The sequence below is a fragment of the Stegostoma tigrinum genome, chromosome 5 (genome assembly GCF_030684315.1).
Source record: "Stegostoma tigrinum isolate sSteTig4 chromosome 5, sSteTig4.hap1, whole genome shotgun sequence".
NCBI lineage: Eukaryota > Metazoa > Chordata > Chondrichthyes > Orectolobiformes > Stegostomatidae > Stegostoma > Stegostoma tigrinum.
The window spans coordinates 89,167,578-89,184,688 of record NC_081358.1 but is presented as its reverse complement, the minus strand read 5'-3'; the positions used below and the strand labels follow the sequence as shown (position 1 = coordinate 89,184,688).

The 17,111-nt window shown below is 37.5% G+C and overlaps 1 protein-coding gene across 5 annotated transcripts in view; it reads left to right on the top strand.

Moving 5' to 3' along the window:
- runx1t1 (RUNX1 partner transcriptional co-repressor 1) overlaps positions 1 to 17,111 on the top strand; it is a 96,835-nt gene that overhangs the window by 1,681 nt on the left and 78,043 nt on the right. The window contains exon 1 of one of the 5 annotated variants that reach the window (XM_048528717.2): positions 2,850 to 3,249. The exons of the other annotated variants lie outside the window; for them this stretch is intronic. The gene's annotated coding sequence lies outside the window, so the exon portion shown is untranslated. Of the gene's footprint in view, positions 1 to 2,849; positions 3,250 to 17,111 lie in introns of those variants that run through there. 5 annotated transcript variants of the gene reach the window in all.

Here is a 17,111-nt window from a genome sequence, read left to right as displayed (position 1 = left end):
GATCTACTAACTACTATTTAACTTTATTGTTGTCAGGTTTTTGATGGTCTATTTTCAGCACATAATCGTGTTATCTAGGAAGCTTTACATCTGGCTTTGTTTTGGAACTGCTACAATTATGTGATCTAGCAATAAGAGAAAGGGGCAGGAGGGGAAATGGCTCAACCTGGAGAGAGTTGCAGGGCAGTCAGCTTTGACCACCCTTTCCTGTCAAATCCTGTTTTCCCCTTACACAAGAGATGCATTCTAAATGCAGTGTGTTCAATGCAAAGCCCAATTCATTAAGATTCTTAGTGACTGCATCACTTGTGAGCAGCTTAAACTGAAAGAAAGTTAGCATCTGCAGTTTTGCATTTGAAAACATTAGCTGTCACAATTGACAGTTTCATCTTTTTGATTTACTTTCATGATTTTCCCAATGCAGTTCATTAATGGAGATCCTTTGGTTGTTAAATGGAAGGTTAATATATTGTTTTGAGCTTTGGATTTCAATTAAAAAGCTTGGTCTTTGTTCTGTGGGAACTTGTCATGTGCTGTGATCAAGATGCCTTATCAGTTAAATAAAAGGTGACTTAGAACTTGCATGTTTGAGAGACTAGTTCTCATGATTGCTAGCAGGTGATGTATGTGGATAAGGAGTTGATGTTGTGGTTTGGCAAAATGTTTGTACAAATTGATATGCATGTTCGTATTAATGGACATCAATGTTTCATTTACACTTCAGGATAAACAGCATAAAATTTAAATATGAAGAATATTTATTTTGAAATTCACATTCAGCTTGTCTTAGTTTGATTTAATCAAAGTGATTAAATTAAATTTGCTCAAATGTATGTACTACAATTCACCTATTTAGCAATTTTATTATACATGTTTTAGTACTGTAATTGTTTTATATCCATGTGCATTTTGAGTGGTGTTGGAATAGGAAACTGGTTTCCCACTTGTCGCATCCAGAAGCATTTCGGTGAAGTTTGTTCCTGTTTCTTTGGGTGACAGGATAACTGTGGGTCTCCATGACAAAAAAAATAAGAGTTTTGTTTTCCAGAAAAAAAGCTCAAAATTGAATTGATTATAAATGTTGCTGTTTTAACTATATTTGATTTCAAAAATAAGTGTACATTCTTTAAAAATCAAATTTGATTGTGTCCAAAAGTGTGAAAAAATTCACACTGAAGTATGACAGATCTGACAATAATTTAGTCATCTTAATTGTTCCAACTTCAGGAAACAATATCATATGGGACACAAATCTTGACTTACTGATGCCAATATTATACTGGCCTTTCCTTTCGTGTGAGAGGCTGTGAAATAAATTACACACTACGCTGTCATTGCAGGAGAATTCACTTTTATTTCACCCTAAATTTGTGAATCAAACAAAATGTTGTGCGAAATATCAGTAATTAATGCACAAAATACTATTGTTTGAAGAAAGTTACATTACTGTTTTTTTTTAACCTTAAGAAGAAAGTAACATTTCCAGAACTTGCTGCATTCTGTTTTGGATCCATTGACATGAGCTGTAGTTTACTGGAACTCTGGCTGTGCCATATAACACTGAACAGAATTTTGATATATGTAAATACTGCATGTTATAAGAGTACAATGATGTCATTGGATCTAGAATTTACAATAGAAAGAAGGAACAGCATCCCCTAGTGAAAATACAGTGTTGGAATTAGTGCTTCTTCAGAACAGCAATATAACATTTGTTTCGAGTTGATATTTGTGAATAAACCATTTGACATTTAACACATTTTTGGAAAGCTATCACTTCAACAAGTTCCCGCTACCTCAATAACCACATAAGTTTGGCATCTTTATGGAATCTGTGAAGCAGATCTAGTTTGCAACTCAGAGTTCTAATCAATAAATAAATTGTACACTCAGAAATTAGCAGTGATTATTGTTTAAGTTTTAATATGTTGTTGTAAATTATATCTAATTTGCACAATTTTACTTTTTCAAACTAAAGGAAATTAACGAAAATATTAAAATGCTAAGCTATTTAATATCACTACATTATCCCAATTTTATAATTATTTTGCTACCTTATTAACAGCACGTTGGTTAGGTTTGAAATTTGGTGGTCACTTAATTGAGGGGCATCAGTTTAATTTGTTACGGATAATTGAATATGCAGAGTGTCGAATAGGGTTATTTAGATGGTGTACAACCAGAACAAGTCACTTTGTCCAACTTCAGTAGCCATCTGCAAGTGCAGAGGGCTTGCACCTGTCAGTCCCCTCTAATTATAGTTTGGGGTCAAAGAAATGAAATCTGAGTCATTTCCGTCGATGATTACTTTAACACTCCTAGAAAATGATTATTTGTGATCGACATGTTTATGTGCCACAATGAAATCAATGTAACTGCATGATAACTACATTAATATTTTTAATGCTCATTTCATTTTGAGGTTAATGTTTTTGGCAATACACACAAAAGCTTCTTATAGTAAAAGCTGCTGCTGTAATCCTAAAATTCAAGGAAATAATTTTTCTGGGGAAAAGCTCTTCTCACAGTCACTTTTTTCAGTTGAATATTATTTTAGTCTGTCATGTCCACAGTCACATCAATGAGCCTTCCATGCTATTGGATTAGTTGAGGATTTGTGACAGACCCCTTTTATCTGCCATATTCAGAGTGGTGCCAAGCTTTTCATCAGCTCCTTTTTTATTACAGTTCTGCTTTTCCACTCATGTTATGGCAATGTGTTCTCACAATTTGAGCAGCTTTCCACCAGGTGACAGGTGTCTTGCCCGGCTGCAGTTGGCCAGGAGTCCATTTTCTATAATCCTCAGTCCGTGTTTTCCCTTTGAGTTGCCAATTAACTTCTCACACACCCTCTGTTTATTTTCCTGGATCCATCTGGGCTGAGCTGATATTGTAATCACTCTAATGCACATTGCCTTCCCTTCACACACAATGTGCCATCATGACGAGCCTTTTATTTTAGATAAGCCGAGGAAGTGTGTTTAATGAATACAAACCCGTTGTGCTGGTGTGCACTCTGCCAGAAGGTAATCTCCATGAATAGGTGCTTTCAGTATTTGGAGGAGATGCATAAGTCGATAAGGCTGGGAGTGAAGATGTAACCTGTTATCTGCTGCTCCTCTTGCTGGCTGTGAATTTACATTTAAAGATTAACACTGAAGAAAAGCTGCCTTTTGACAAGGTTAGGTATCATTCCTGGTCTTGACAGTATCTGACATCTCCTAAACCATTTCTCCAGGACTTCTAAAGGTGAGATTACCAGAGTCGTTATCTTTAATTGGGTTTAGCATTCCATCTCGACTGCCTTCTGTAGTGTAGAACTAAGTACTGGGAGATGATAATGGAGAACAAAGGATTATTTATTGATGTGGCTTTATAACCATTAGAATACTAAAGAATATGGTCAGGGTAATGACTTGATTTGCTATTTCATTATGTGTAAATTGCCTGAAAATAGTCTTGCCTCTCACAGAAAAACCAATAAAGCTCTTGAATGAAGAGGCAGAAAGCCTTTGTCTTTTATTTTTGATGGCATACATTTGATAGCACTCGTTCTGTTATGTTGTCTGTGAGTGAGGCTTAAGAGACTCGTGAGGGTTTATTTAAATATAGGTAACACTGCACAGCACTATACAACACATGCAAAAACAATTTTTTTGAGTTTATTCCAATACAAAAAAAATAGAATGTGAAAGAAAGCTCAATTGAAATCTGTTTTTTACAAGAAATAAATATTTGTATTTTAGGGAAAAATTACAACTAGTCAATATGTTGGGACAATAGAAACCATTACTTCTGAGCATATTGACATTTTGTGTTTGTGACTGGCTGTAAGTGCAGTGAGATATTTCAGCTTCTCACTGGTTACAGTACACAAATATTGCTGTAGCTGACCTTTTATGTCCTTAGAAGCCCAATTGATGTTTGCAGATTCTTCCTAGGGGGTTATTATTTAAACAAGAATATTACATTACTCAAGATGCAAATATATCACCTTGCAACAATTTAAAGCTTATTTAATTATTTCTTGTATACTGTTTGGCAATAATAGTGAAGATGGAAATTTAAACCCAGATGTATGCTTGGCCTGTTGTACTTAAATGTCTTGTAATTTTTGGAATTTGGACAACTTTTAAAAATGTTCGAGACTGAGATTTGTATGATTTTCATGAAGTTGTTTAGCTTCTGTTTGATCAGCAGGTGCTGCTGAGATGAAAGCCATGTGTAAATTATTTCAAGGGTAAAAAGTGTCGATTGAAAATGAATGTGATAAAAGAAAGAGCAATCCGTTTTCTGATTTCAATTTGTGCAAAGTTTGAAGAGCTATTCTGCTAAACTGTCACATCTGTTTCATTTTGAATATTGCAGAGTGCATCTCCCCTGTAAGTAAAGTGCCTTTTATTGAACTAAATCGTCTGAGATTTAAAAATGGCCAAATTATTTCCTTAGAAAATCTTGATAATTTATCTCTCCTTAATATTTTCCATGTTCTAGTTATTAATAATTATCGAGAGGATCTGAAGGTGATGGCAGCACCTCTTATTTTTAACATAGGCTCAGTAAATGATCATCATTTCTTTGACATGCTGTATTTAACTATACTAATACTGAAGTTGAAAGCAGGCATTCGGATTATTTATTTATTCAGTTCCAGTTTTAAGGTGGTGTTCACACATGTGCTCCAGGTTTTAAAATTGTTTCCGCTCTTGACTTACCTTATTAGAAACATGTGAGCAGCATCTGTCTCACAGCGTCCACCCTTGTATCTTTACACCATTTTATTGTATATTGTGACTTAGTGCAAACAGACCTGAGAGTAAAAGCTGACACTAAAATAGCATTATGGTTAAAAAAAATCAGTGCTTCTTTCCCACTGACCGTTTGGTAAAAGAAGTTCTAATTTTCCATCTCTTAATGAGCTGAGAAATTCTGTAATCTCACTATGTTGAAAATGTTTTTCTGGAATATTTTATCAATATTTCAACTGTTTCACATTCACGGAGTTTGTATGCTTTTTATTCAGCGACACAAAATTCCATTTGAGAAATAAAGAGAAAGGTGCTGCGTCAAAAGATCACAAAAAATGTTAATCTAACCCACTGCATGGTTAATTTCGTAAAGTAAATATCCTTTAATTTTGCCAACTCCATTGAGCTTGTGAGCATTTGCTGAAGTAATGCTTTGGTAGCTTGCTGCTGGGACCACTGATTGTTTTAATTTGCATTACCAATGCAATCATCACAACAGTGAACTGTACAGGTACAATTAAAATACACGTAGAAATATTCAGAAAGGAGTAGGAAGGTTTGGTGGCATCCATCAGACCAAAGCAGTATAAGAAAAAAAAACAATATTTTGGTGTTTAATTGGTATTGAGTTGCCTGAAGGCCTTTAAAACTTGGTTTGCTACATTGCTTTCATGGTCAGACGCTCAGCAGATGAAATCAGAAAATCATGTTTGCAGCTGGGCAATTACAATGGTGCCCAAGATCTGTGACTATCGAGCATGAACGCAGATGCCTTCAAAGTTATATTTTCTTGCATGTGGAGGTTGTTGGCATGAAACAGATGCCTTCATTTTTTTTTGAGAAGTCAGCCTGTGGATATAATTGGTTCTCTCTTCCCATCCTCCAGGGAGAGTCTCTCACAGATGAAATCAGATGAGAAAAATTTTGCACAAAGCAAACGTATTCATGGTTTAAGCACCGTATGCTGCAGACACAGTCAATGACTAGATTCCTCATATTAATGGAATAAGAAATAACAAATGTGTGCAGTTTTTTTTTCAATTTTATTTCTGTAATAAAATCAATTTAGTGATAGTGTATGCATGATAATGTATATGCATCTGCACTAAATTGTGTATATAATAGTACAAATGGTTTTAAAGCCCCTGTCTGGCAAAGCAATGCATTTTCAAAATGAGTATATTTTAGCATATGGTTGGAATCAATCAAAAAAAATCTTGTGCATGCAACTGATTGCATTACCATCTGTCATAAAAAGTCCTCAGTTGGCATCTTTTTTACATAATGTCAGAGCTGCAAGAACCATTTTATATAGAAGAAAAATGCTTCCCCTTTTTAATGAAGAGAAACTTAGGGTTTTGATCTAACTAAATATGAGGCAGAATTTTTTTTGGCAGACTACGGGATCCAGAGGTCAGGGCCAGATGGGAGTCTTGATTCTGCGCTTGTTGGTGAGGCTTGCATCATAAGTGACCAGGAGCCGGGCTCCTAATTGGCTGCCTCACACTCATCATTCTGTTAGAAGCTACAGTTGGCCTTTTGATCATTTTAGTAGCAATTCGAAGACTGGGGTCTGTAGAACCACAGCAGTCCCTCTGATGGAGGTGGGCACTTGCAGATTCAGGTTGGCTTTTGGGCCCATGCATCATTACGCCAGTCTCCATTTGTATAATTCTGAGGATGAATTACATTAAAGAGGTGTACATACCACTCTGCTGAGTGGGCTTTGGTGGTGATGATGAATGCAGCCCCTTCGTTTTGGCATAAACTTCCAGTTTCAGTGGGGTTCAGCCACCTCCTTCAGGCCGGTGGCCTCCAGATGGAGAGGGAGTGGCTGAGGGGAACCATTTCAGCATTGGTAAAATGGCCAAGAGGCTGAAAACCGTTTCTAATTGAGGCTTTGCGCCATGTAAATAGGTTGCCCAGCGCATGAATTGGGTGGCTGACATGTTTCCCAGCTCATGCAGGGAGTTTCCCAGCAGCAAGAATGAGTTGGCAAGATGTCCTGACAAAGCTCCTCACTACTTTCCTGGCGTCTCCCCCAGCCTTGCTCTCACCACAATGTGGCTGAGAAATGTCCCAATGACCTACACCCGATTAGAAGAACAGGTTGGAAGATTGGTAATTCTGTTATGTGTAGAATGATAACATTGCAAGTTGCTACATCTTCTGATTAGCATCTAGTTCATTTTAGGACTGACACTACTTACATTTTCATTTTTCATGAGTTATTAGTTTAAGTTGTCTGTTTGGTGCTCACAATGGAGTGTTTGGTTTTTAAACAAAAGTGATGCGTTGGCTTGCCTATTTATTGTGTAGTTTGGTAATTCCACAGATAAGTTGAGCGACAGTTAAATTGTGAAGCGTCTGTACGTGAAGAATTTAGGCAATACATTTTGGTTCTGTGTGCTGTGGAATTTGCCACATTTGTATAGCAGACTGGATATTGCTCAGAGCTTGTAATTATGAATTGCTAATCTACGGTCTCCTGAATTTTGCTGATGTTTGCCGTGGGAGGTGTTGTACATTTCACAATATACGGACAAAACATCTCTTCAGGTGGTACTTCATATGCTCAAAACTCAGGGTTGGTAGCAAATGAAAAACCCACTCAACCTGTTGTTCCTGTGTTGATGCAACTATGATGGACGACTTGCCCCCTACTCTTTCTCCATTATGTTTTATTGTCCGTTTCGGGAACTTTTCTATAACTAATTAACATGCAATGATGCTATCTCCTTTAATATTCACTTGTGATTATCAGAGAAAAAAGAATCCAGCATTGTCCTTTGCTTTACTTGTGACAATATTTTGTCTGTGCCTTCTCATTCAAGGAAATTTACGTTTTCACAGCAATTTTCAAGGTTTAGGCCATACCAAAGTGTTTTAAACACCTTAATCACCATTATTATTTCCACAAATATAAGAACCAATTTGCACGTAGCAAACTCTCACTTTAAAGAAAATTAAAGAATGACAAGAGAATCTGCTTGTGATTCAGAAAGCTATTTTGATCAGGATCTGGGACAATTTTATGGTCTTCAAATAGCATGTGGAGTTTTGTGCATATGCTTAAAGACTATAAAACTTTGTTTTAAGGTGTCACCTGCAAGGTACCATAGCTGCTAATGTAGCACACTTCAAAGTATTGAATTATCATGGGGCTTGAATCCTCAAACCTCTGATGTCAAGAAAGGCTCCATGAACTGACGCAAGGTGATATTCAATGATTTGCCATCCAATGGAAACAACCTTTTCCTGTTTGCCCTCATGATCTACTAACTAGTGAAACAGATTTCCATTGTTTATCCTCTCAGAATCCTCCAAAATTCCTTCAGTATTGCTTCTTTTTCATTACTGAGTAATGTTGCAGCAGAAATGGAGCAATGATTGCCCAATCATCGTAATCGTGGAATAATAAATGCAACCTGGAATGTTCATTCAGAATTTTGGAACACCGAAGTTTTTTTATCCTTATGTGTAGGTTTTCTGTGAACTGCCTCAGAGAGGTAGTTTTTATCTTTCAAATCTGATGTTATAATAAAGTTCAATCTGCCACCTCAGATTGATGTAAAATGTTGCAAATCATAATATTGAGGAAGAGTTACCCTTGTCCCCCTGGACAATATTTACCCCTTGATCGACATCCGAAACATAGGTTGTCTGCTAATTATCACACTGCTGTACATGTGAGCCTATTAAGTGCAAAAAAAAACAAATTGCTTGAAAGGCTCAGCAGGTCTGGCAGCATCTGTGGAGAGAAATCAGAGTTAATGTTTCAGGTTTGATGACCCTTCCTCAGAATTGATGGTAGCTAGGAAAAGATTAGTTTTGTGAATGAAGGCAGATTTTTGACTCTAAAATACCTTGATGTGTCATGGTCGTGAAAGGTGCTAAATAAATACAATTATTTCCTTGTATGTGTGGATTTGTAGTTTGCACCGTTTTACTCACTAGCTGATCTTTTGATTGTTTGTTTGTTTGTCTGCTAGCCTGCAGGTGATGCAAGTGTTATTCTTGAATTCTTCTGTTAAACCATAACTTTTAGATTTTGGTTTATACATGTGTTCATTTTTCTAAAGTACATAACCGGACAAGTTCATAAAACTGTCCTTGTCAATTTATTTTTCGTTTGAGATAAGTAGATAATGTGGCACGAATGCCTGGTATTCTGTTGGTACCAAAGAAATCCATAATAAGATCAGGGATAGTTGTGCTTCTGTAGTCCATTATGTTTAAAGCTAAATTACATGTTGCAATTCTGCGACACACAATGATTTGTATGTAGTACCACTGTAGTAACTAAATAATATTCTGAGAATGTAAACCATTTTAGGATTTTGGCTACCTTCTCCGAATATGTCAGTTATACTTTTTCACTTGGAAGCAGAGTGAGATGCTTGGCTATGTTGAAGATACTATATAAATGTGCTGGAGAAAAAACTCAGCAGGTCTTGCAGCATCTGTGGAGTGAGAAACAGAGTTAATGTGTACCTCCTCCTGCTCACTGCCCAAAGTTCCAACTCATTTTCCAGTCATTCATTTGGACTTTCAGTATGGACCACACTGTTTGCTTCTCACAATGCAAGCCCTTCTACCATATGAAGATTGGGTGATCGGCTTGCGGAAAACCTCGGCTCAATCCAGTCACTTGTCATTCAATCTACTATCTCGCACAACAACCTCAGAGCATGAAGTCCATTCTCCATTCTGAATACCTCGAATACCACCACCCCATATTTGTTTGCATGGATTTCCTCGCAGCACAGCTGACCTACTTTCTGCCATGAACACCTAGCCTTCATCCATAGTTATTCTCATGATTAACACTCCCTTTGCCTTTTGCTCTGGGCACCTTGACCACCTGTTCCACTTGCTGTTCCTCCCTTATTTTTCCACAGCATAAATTACATCACTTATCAGATCCCTTCAGTTCTGAAGAAGTGTCAAAATTGAACTCAAAACGTTAACTCTATTTCTTTTCTCCACAGATGCTGCCACACCTTTTGAGTTTGCCCAGCCATTTTGGTTTTTATTTCAGATCCGCAGCATCTGCAATTGTTTTTGCACCGTATAACCATGATGGAATCGAGTCTGAGGACATGTGTTTAGTTGAAGCTATGTATATAAATGATCTTTTTAAGTCTTGTTCCTGAAAATTTGGATTAAAACAAAACTTATGAAAGTCAATACCTCTTCAAAAGTAGAAATCAGTAAGTGTGTTTGCATTGTGATGCTTTATGAATTCGTACTTTTGAGTATTTCGCATGACCTTGGGTTCAATCTGAAAATGGTTTTGTGTCGCTGTAAAGTTGTTAGTGCACTTTGTATTGATGAAGTGGAGAACCTGAGATAAAACTAGCCTTTGTTTACCAATAGATGTGACAGTTCAGTGAGATTTATTCCCGTCTGTAAAATCAAGGAATCATCCTAATCATGAGAGAGAGAATATAATGTATTATCTCATTGTGATCTAAGCTTGTTTTTGTTAAGCTAAAGAGAGTGATAGCCAGGCTAGAGGCCAAAGTCAGCTGTAGCCAGAAAGACCCATAGGAAATTAGACGAGGACTGGCAGAAAACAGTCTGGTTTAAACAGTGAAACAATTGGAATTTGTCAAGTAGAATAGGAAGGCTGGTGAAACAGAGAAAGGAACTTTCATTTGAATAGAGTTACGGGGAGATGGCCAAAAATATGATTTTGTATCTTCAGCTGCTATTTCTGACTCAGGCCATTGTCTCCCCAGAGCTCTTATCTCAAATTCCTGGATATGAACTTCTTACTTCCTAAAAATGAGCAAAACAAAGAACAGCAAAATAAAAGCAGATGCTGCTGTGAATAACAGTTATGTTTCTTCTGCAGTTAATCCTTTTAACAGTACAACTCTGGATCCATAGTTTTAATGGACAATGAGCTCCTAATCATGAGAGAGAGAATATAATGTATTATCTCATTGTGATCTAAGCTTGTTTTTGTTAAGCTAAAGAGGGTGATAGCCAGGCTCGAGGCCAAAGTCAGCTGTAGCCAGAAAGACCCATAGGAAATTAGACTGTTTTAAAACAGTTTGTCTTCTACTCAAACAAGTTGTTAATTGTTCGCTAATTTTCTTTTACTGAAAGTAAAGATGGTGTGGTAGAACAAGTGGAACAATCAAATGTGGAAACTAGGTTCGATATAGTTTATTACATAAGGCAGGGATATCATTTCAAAGGAAATTAGTTATCTGTTGGAAAGAATTTTGAAGGATACAGGATATAGATAGAGATAATGGGAACTGCAGATGCTGGAGAATTCCAAGATAATAAAATGTGAGGCTGGATGAACACAGCAGGCCAAGCAGCATCTCAGGAGCACAAAAGCTGATGTTTCGGGCCTAGATCCTTCATCAGAGAGGATATAGAAAGGTAAGCTGAAATTTGAGCAGACACTAACAAAGGCCTGAAGTGCCAAATGGCCTTATTTACTTTAATTCCTTTTGATCTACTTTGGAAAGATATATATCTAGTTTTTGTCATCACATGTACTCAAGTACAGGGTACAAGTGTTCAGTGAATAGTGTACAATGTTGTCACATGTGGCACTATCTTAAGTAACAGATATTTAGGTATAAAATCTTACTTATAGAAAAATAAAGAAATATTTTTAAAAGTTCAGCACTACATTCATCATAGTATAAAAATAAAGAAGTAAAGTTAAAAAGTCAATTTAGCAATTATTTGTTCTTTATATATGAATGTATTGTAATGAAGTATGCTAAAGTATTTCATGGAAGTTGCAAAGCATTGTCTGAACTGATCTGCCAGCAAATCACTGTAAGAACAAGTTTCCCCAGCAGCCCCATTATCTTGTCTAGACCTTGTATCGAACAATTGCCTTTTTTTAAGAATTGGGAACTCAGTGAACAAAGCTCTAAATCAACGTCAAATCTTTGGATGTTTGTCAGATCTTTAAACCCAAAGGTTCAGCCAGTGGAAGTTTGATAGAGTGGAACCCCTACAGTGTGGAAAATTGCCCTGTCCATAAAATGCAAGACACATCTTGTTTGGCCCATTACTGGCTTATTGATGTACTCTCAATCATCAGCAACATGATGGGAGGTGTCAGCAATGGTGCTCTTAAATGGCACTAATACAACAATTACCCGCTTGCCAATGCTCAGTACGGTTTCTGTCAGGATTTCTCAGTTACAAGCTTGGTTCAGACATGGACAAAAGAGGTTAATAAGCTTCCAAGTGGTGCAGTCATTGTCTATAGGATGGTTGTAAAACGTTTCAACCTCAACTGATTGAAATCCCAAGAAGAAAATGACACCGACATTGCTTGTGGAATTTCAGTATGCAGATGACAATGTCATTTCCACTGTCCTGAGTTAGAATTTTCAAGCCTTGTATAATGCATTCACGACAGCATAACCAGGAAGTTGGCCTCAGACCCATTCTCAGGAAGACTCCAATTCTTTACCAACCCATCACAGAGCAAGTTCTGGTCAATCCCTCTATTAAAATCAACAGAAATTCTCCCAAATGTGGGAGGTTTCCACTGTGTACATTAGTATGGATGCAGAGATTCAATATTGCATTAAATGTACAAGTGCCACCTTTGGATGCCTGACGATGAAAGTCTTTGGTAACCGTGACTTCTATGCTGATACCAAGATCCTTGTGTAACCCTTTGATACAGTAGTGAAACATAAACAATGTGTAGACACCAACTCAAGGCCCTGGAGAAGTACCATCAGAGCTGTTTGAAACAGGTTCTCAGCGTCAGTGGGAGGACAGGTGTATTAACGCTAGCATTCTCGAAAGAGCCATTAGCACCAGGATCAAGGCTACAATCATCTGAAACCAACCCAGCTTGGCCGGCCACATACTTAGGATGCCTGAGTTCTGACTCCTGAAGCAGTTCTCCTTCACTGAGCTGAAGAAAGGATCTGGAACAAGAGGAAGATAAAGGAAGCATTTCAAATACTTCCTGAAAGCTTACCTCAAGCAGTACTTACACAATGCTAATGCACGGGAGACCCAAGCTTGGAAGAATCCAATCTGGAGGAACATCCTGTATAAACAGTTGCGATTCTTTGAGAACAGCTGAGGGCAAGAGGAAGTACCGAAAAGGAACTTGAGGAGTGAATACCAGTGTTCCTGAGGCCATCTCCCTGCCAACTGTGGGGTGGAGATGCGGCTTGAAGATTGGGCTCACGAGCCATGCAAGGAGCAGCAGAATTCATAATAATTGTGATGGAATTTCCAAGCTGGACAATCAGAATCATTAGCTAGTGATTGCTGACAATGATGACATTTTCAATGCTTTTGTATTTTGACATTCAGAATGGGGAAGATAGGCCAAGTCTGAATATTACAAATGCAAATTTAATCACGTTTTAGCGCCAATCTTAACTATGACATTACCTACAGTTTTCATCAGTGAAATGTTTTGAAAGGATAGAAGATTTGATCATATCGGCGATGATCATAACTGTGCTGCACTAACTAGCTTTCAAACTAGTTTTAATCTGATGGGGCGGAGATGGAGAGAAAAATCTACACTATACATGCCGTTACTTATTTGGACTATTATCAGTCAGTGGCCTTTAGTAAATTTACACAGGTACAATCCAGAGAAACTGCAGTATTGGAAATGCCTTTAGATTTTTATTTGTATTATTTGCTTTAACCAAACTTGCAAAAATTGATTGATTGGACTTCACCCTGAGAAGAATTGTATATTTATAGAAATGTTTTCTGCTTTGTTACGAACATTGTTTGGCATCCAGCGTATTAAAATGTAACTATGAATATTCTTGATATTAGTTGTGTCTTGCAGAGGAGTAATAACAAGACTTTGTACAGAACTATAGAATAATAGAAGGGTTATAACTCAGAAGAAGGGCATTCCAGCTCATTTTCTGTAGGCAACCTCAGCCAAGGGCAACTCTGATAGCCCTACTCCCCCACCTTTTTACTGTAACTCTACAAATTTAAGCCACATCATTGAAGAGCAGATCTTTTTGATTTGCAAACTCCATATTAAAATGGAACTCAGTGTTTCAATGCCAAAGCATGATGTTTCTATCATCATGGAGTTGCATCAACATTGTGGTTTACATTATCTGTTCTTTTCATTGACACTCTGAGCTAATCGATTTCTGCCTTGACTCACACAAAAATAAAATTGGAAATGTGGCTCAACCGTGGCTAACGATGGAAATTAGTGGTAGTATGAGATCCAAGAAAGGGATGCACGAATTGTCCGAAAAAAAGCAGCAGACCTGAGAAAGTGGGAGCAGTTTAGATTTTTGTAAAGGAGGACCGAGGCATTGATTAAATGGGGAAAATAAGAGTCTGTGAGTAAGCTTTCGGGGAACGTAGAAACTGTAAAAGTTTCTGTAGTTATCGAAAGAGAAGAAGATTAGTTGAGAAAAATGTAGGCCCCTCACAGTCAAAAACAGTGGAAGTTATAAAGGGGAAGGAGGACATGGCAGATCAATTTAATACGTATTTTGGTTCTGTTTTCACAATTGAGGAACTGAAGGAAATCATTATTATGAGGAAGTGATGTTGGAGAAATTGATAGGATTAAAGGCTGATAAATCCCCAGGGCCCAGTAAATTATGTTCCAGATTACGTCAAAAGTACGTCCCAGTGTAGTTATGAAAATGACCTGAGAAATAGTGACACATTCATGGTTATCTTTCAAGATTCTATAGATTCTGGAACAGTTCCTATGGATTAAAGTTTGCTATATTAACCCCACAGATTCAAAGAAGGAGGTAGAGAGAAAACAGGGAATTATAGAACTGTTAACCGGACATTGGTAATAGAGAAAATGCTCGAATACATTATATAAGTTTTAATAACAGAGCACTTGGCTGAAAGGGAAATCATGCTTGACAAATCGCCTGGAATTTTTTGAGGATATAGCATAGAGTTGATAAAGCCAATGGATGTGGTTTACTTGGACTTTCGGAAGCCTTTCAATAAGATCCCAGGTAAGAGATTAGCATGTAAAATTTATACAACGTGGAATTGGGTGAAGTGTACTTTCATAGAGCACTGGTCGGCAGACAAGAAACCAAATGTAGGAGCAATTGGGCCTTTTTCTGAGGAGCAGCCGGTGACTAGTGGGGCACTGAAGGGATCAGTGCTAGGACCGCAGCTACTCACAATCCATATTAATGAATTAAATGAAGGAACTAAATGTAATATTTCCAAGTTTGCAGATGACACAAAGCTGTGTGAAAGGATGAGCTTGTAAAGATGCTTCAGGTGTGTTTTGGATGAGTTGAGTGAGTGGGCAGATGCATGGCAGATGACACATCATGTGGATAAATGAAGTGGTCCACCTTGGTTGCAAAAGCAGGAAGGCAGATTATTATCTAAATGGGGATAGTTTGAGTATGGGAGAGCTGCAATGACTTCTGGATGTCTTTACACACCAGACACTGAAGAATGCAAATCACATTTTGACTTTATGGCAAGAAGATTTGAGAACTAATGTCGGGCTGTCTTTCTCCAGTTGCACAGGGCCTTTGTGAGATCACACTTGGAACGTTTTGTGCAATTTGATTTTCTTTAATATAAGACCATAGACCATAAAACATAGGAGTAGAAGTAAGGCCATTCGGCCTATAAAGCACGATTTTCTGCTTATTGACAGATTGCAATGAAGGTTTACCAGACTGATTTCTAAAATGGCAGCACTGACATATGAAGAGAGACTGGATCAACAAGGACTGTGTTCACTGGAAGTTAGAAAAATGAGGGCAAATCTCCTAAAAACCTATAAATTTTAACAGGACTAGGCAATGTAAATGCAGGAAGAATGTTCTTGATAGGGAGTCCAGAAATAGGGGTCACAGTTTAAGGATATTAGGTAGGTCCTTTAGGATTGAGATGAAGAGAAATTACTCCACTGAGTGGTGACCCCATGGAATTCTCAAGTGATTGAGGCTAAAGGGATCAAAGGGAGCAAACAGAAACAGAGTACTGAGCTATATGATCAGCTGTGATCATATTGAATAAATTGAAAGGCTGAATGGCCTACCTCTGCTTCTGTTTTCCATATTTCTATGTTTCTTATTTTTATGCTCCATCTGTTTCCTCTCCCCTTCCCCTTCACACCACAGAAACTAATTCATAATGTTTTAAATGACCAATGTTCGATAATGTCCCTAACTTCCCCATATGGCACATCTTCCGATCCCTTTCTTATGACCATTTTGACTATTAACAGAAACCAAGTCCACAGTATGGCAATTTTTGGACATGGATCACACTTTGTTGTGGTATAGTATGATATATTTGCATTTGAGGTCCATTATAATTGGAGAAGTTGATAGTTTTCAGTTTGAAAATGCTTCAATGTATTTATCAAAACACTATGCCACAATAAATATCTTGAATTCAAGCTTTCGTAGTAAAGCTTGGGAAAACTGTAGAAAGCTTATCTTATCAATTTGATTTATGACTGTTTGAATGAGAGAATACTGTCTTTAAAGCAAGATATTTTCCTAACCAGACAGCTTTAAGACACTTCTATGGGTCTCTAAAAATGTTTGTTTTCACAAATGTCGAAATTAATGTTGTTGTGGAATGGGTTGTGTTTTTACTTGTAGAGTTGTGTCTGTATTTTTGACCTAAAACATAAGATTTTTAAAAGAATGTACAAACGCACAGCAGATAAGTACATTTGTGGTTTATACAAAGCTATAATGCATGGGTGGTTCAGAGGAAAGAAAACATACTTTTATTTATTGATGCTCCAGCAAGTTCTAGCGGAAGCAGAGCTGAGTTTCTGTGGAGCCATAGCATGGGTCAGACCCATATACAACATTCCTGCTTCCGTGTTTAACAACCTGAGGAGCAAAACATCCAGTAACAACTGTGTGAAAATTCTGTATCTTGGGTTGCAGTTTGTTGCTCTGACATCCTGCAAGCCAGTCCTGTCCGTTCACAAACGTCAGGGCCGGTTCCTGACAGCATGCTATCTCTGCTTGGCCTGGGTTCCTTTCATTCAGGATTCATTGTGTGGAAAAGGGTTTGGTCAGGAATTCGGGTTCCTGCGAGTAATGCTCTCTCCCAGCCCCTTCAGCACTGACAGATGCCTGTCGTTGTGGACAAAAGAATTGGCTCATTGCTCCCTCTGTTCCTCCTTGCATCTGAGGTTGGAATTTACACTGTCTACCATTTGTGATAATGCATGAAAAGATAACTAAACAAAATCATTGCCAAATTTGTTTAACTACCCTGTAGAATTTGTAGAGACTGAATTTGAAGATACGATTTACAAGAAAGAAAAACGAAGAGGAATAAGAAAAAATCCATTTGCATTTTTTTTCATCTTTGGTTTTGTATGAATTTGAACTT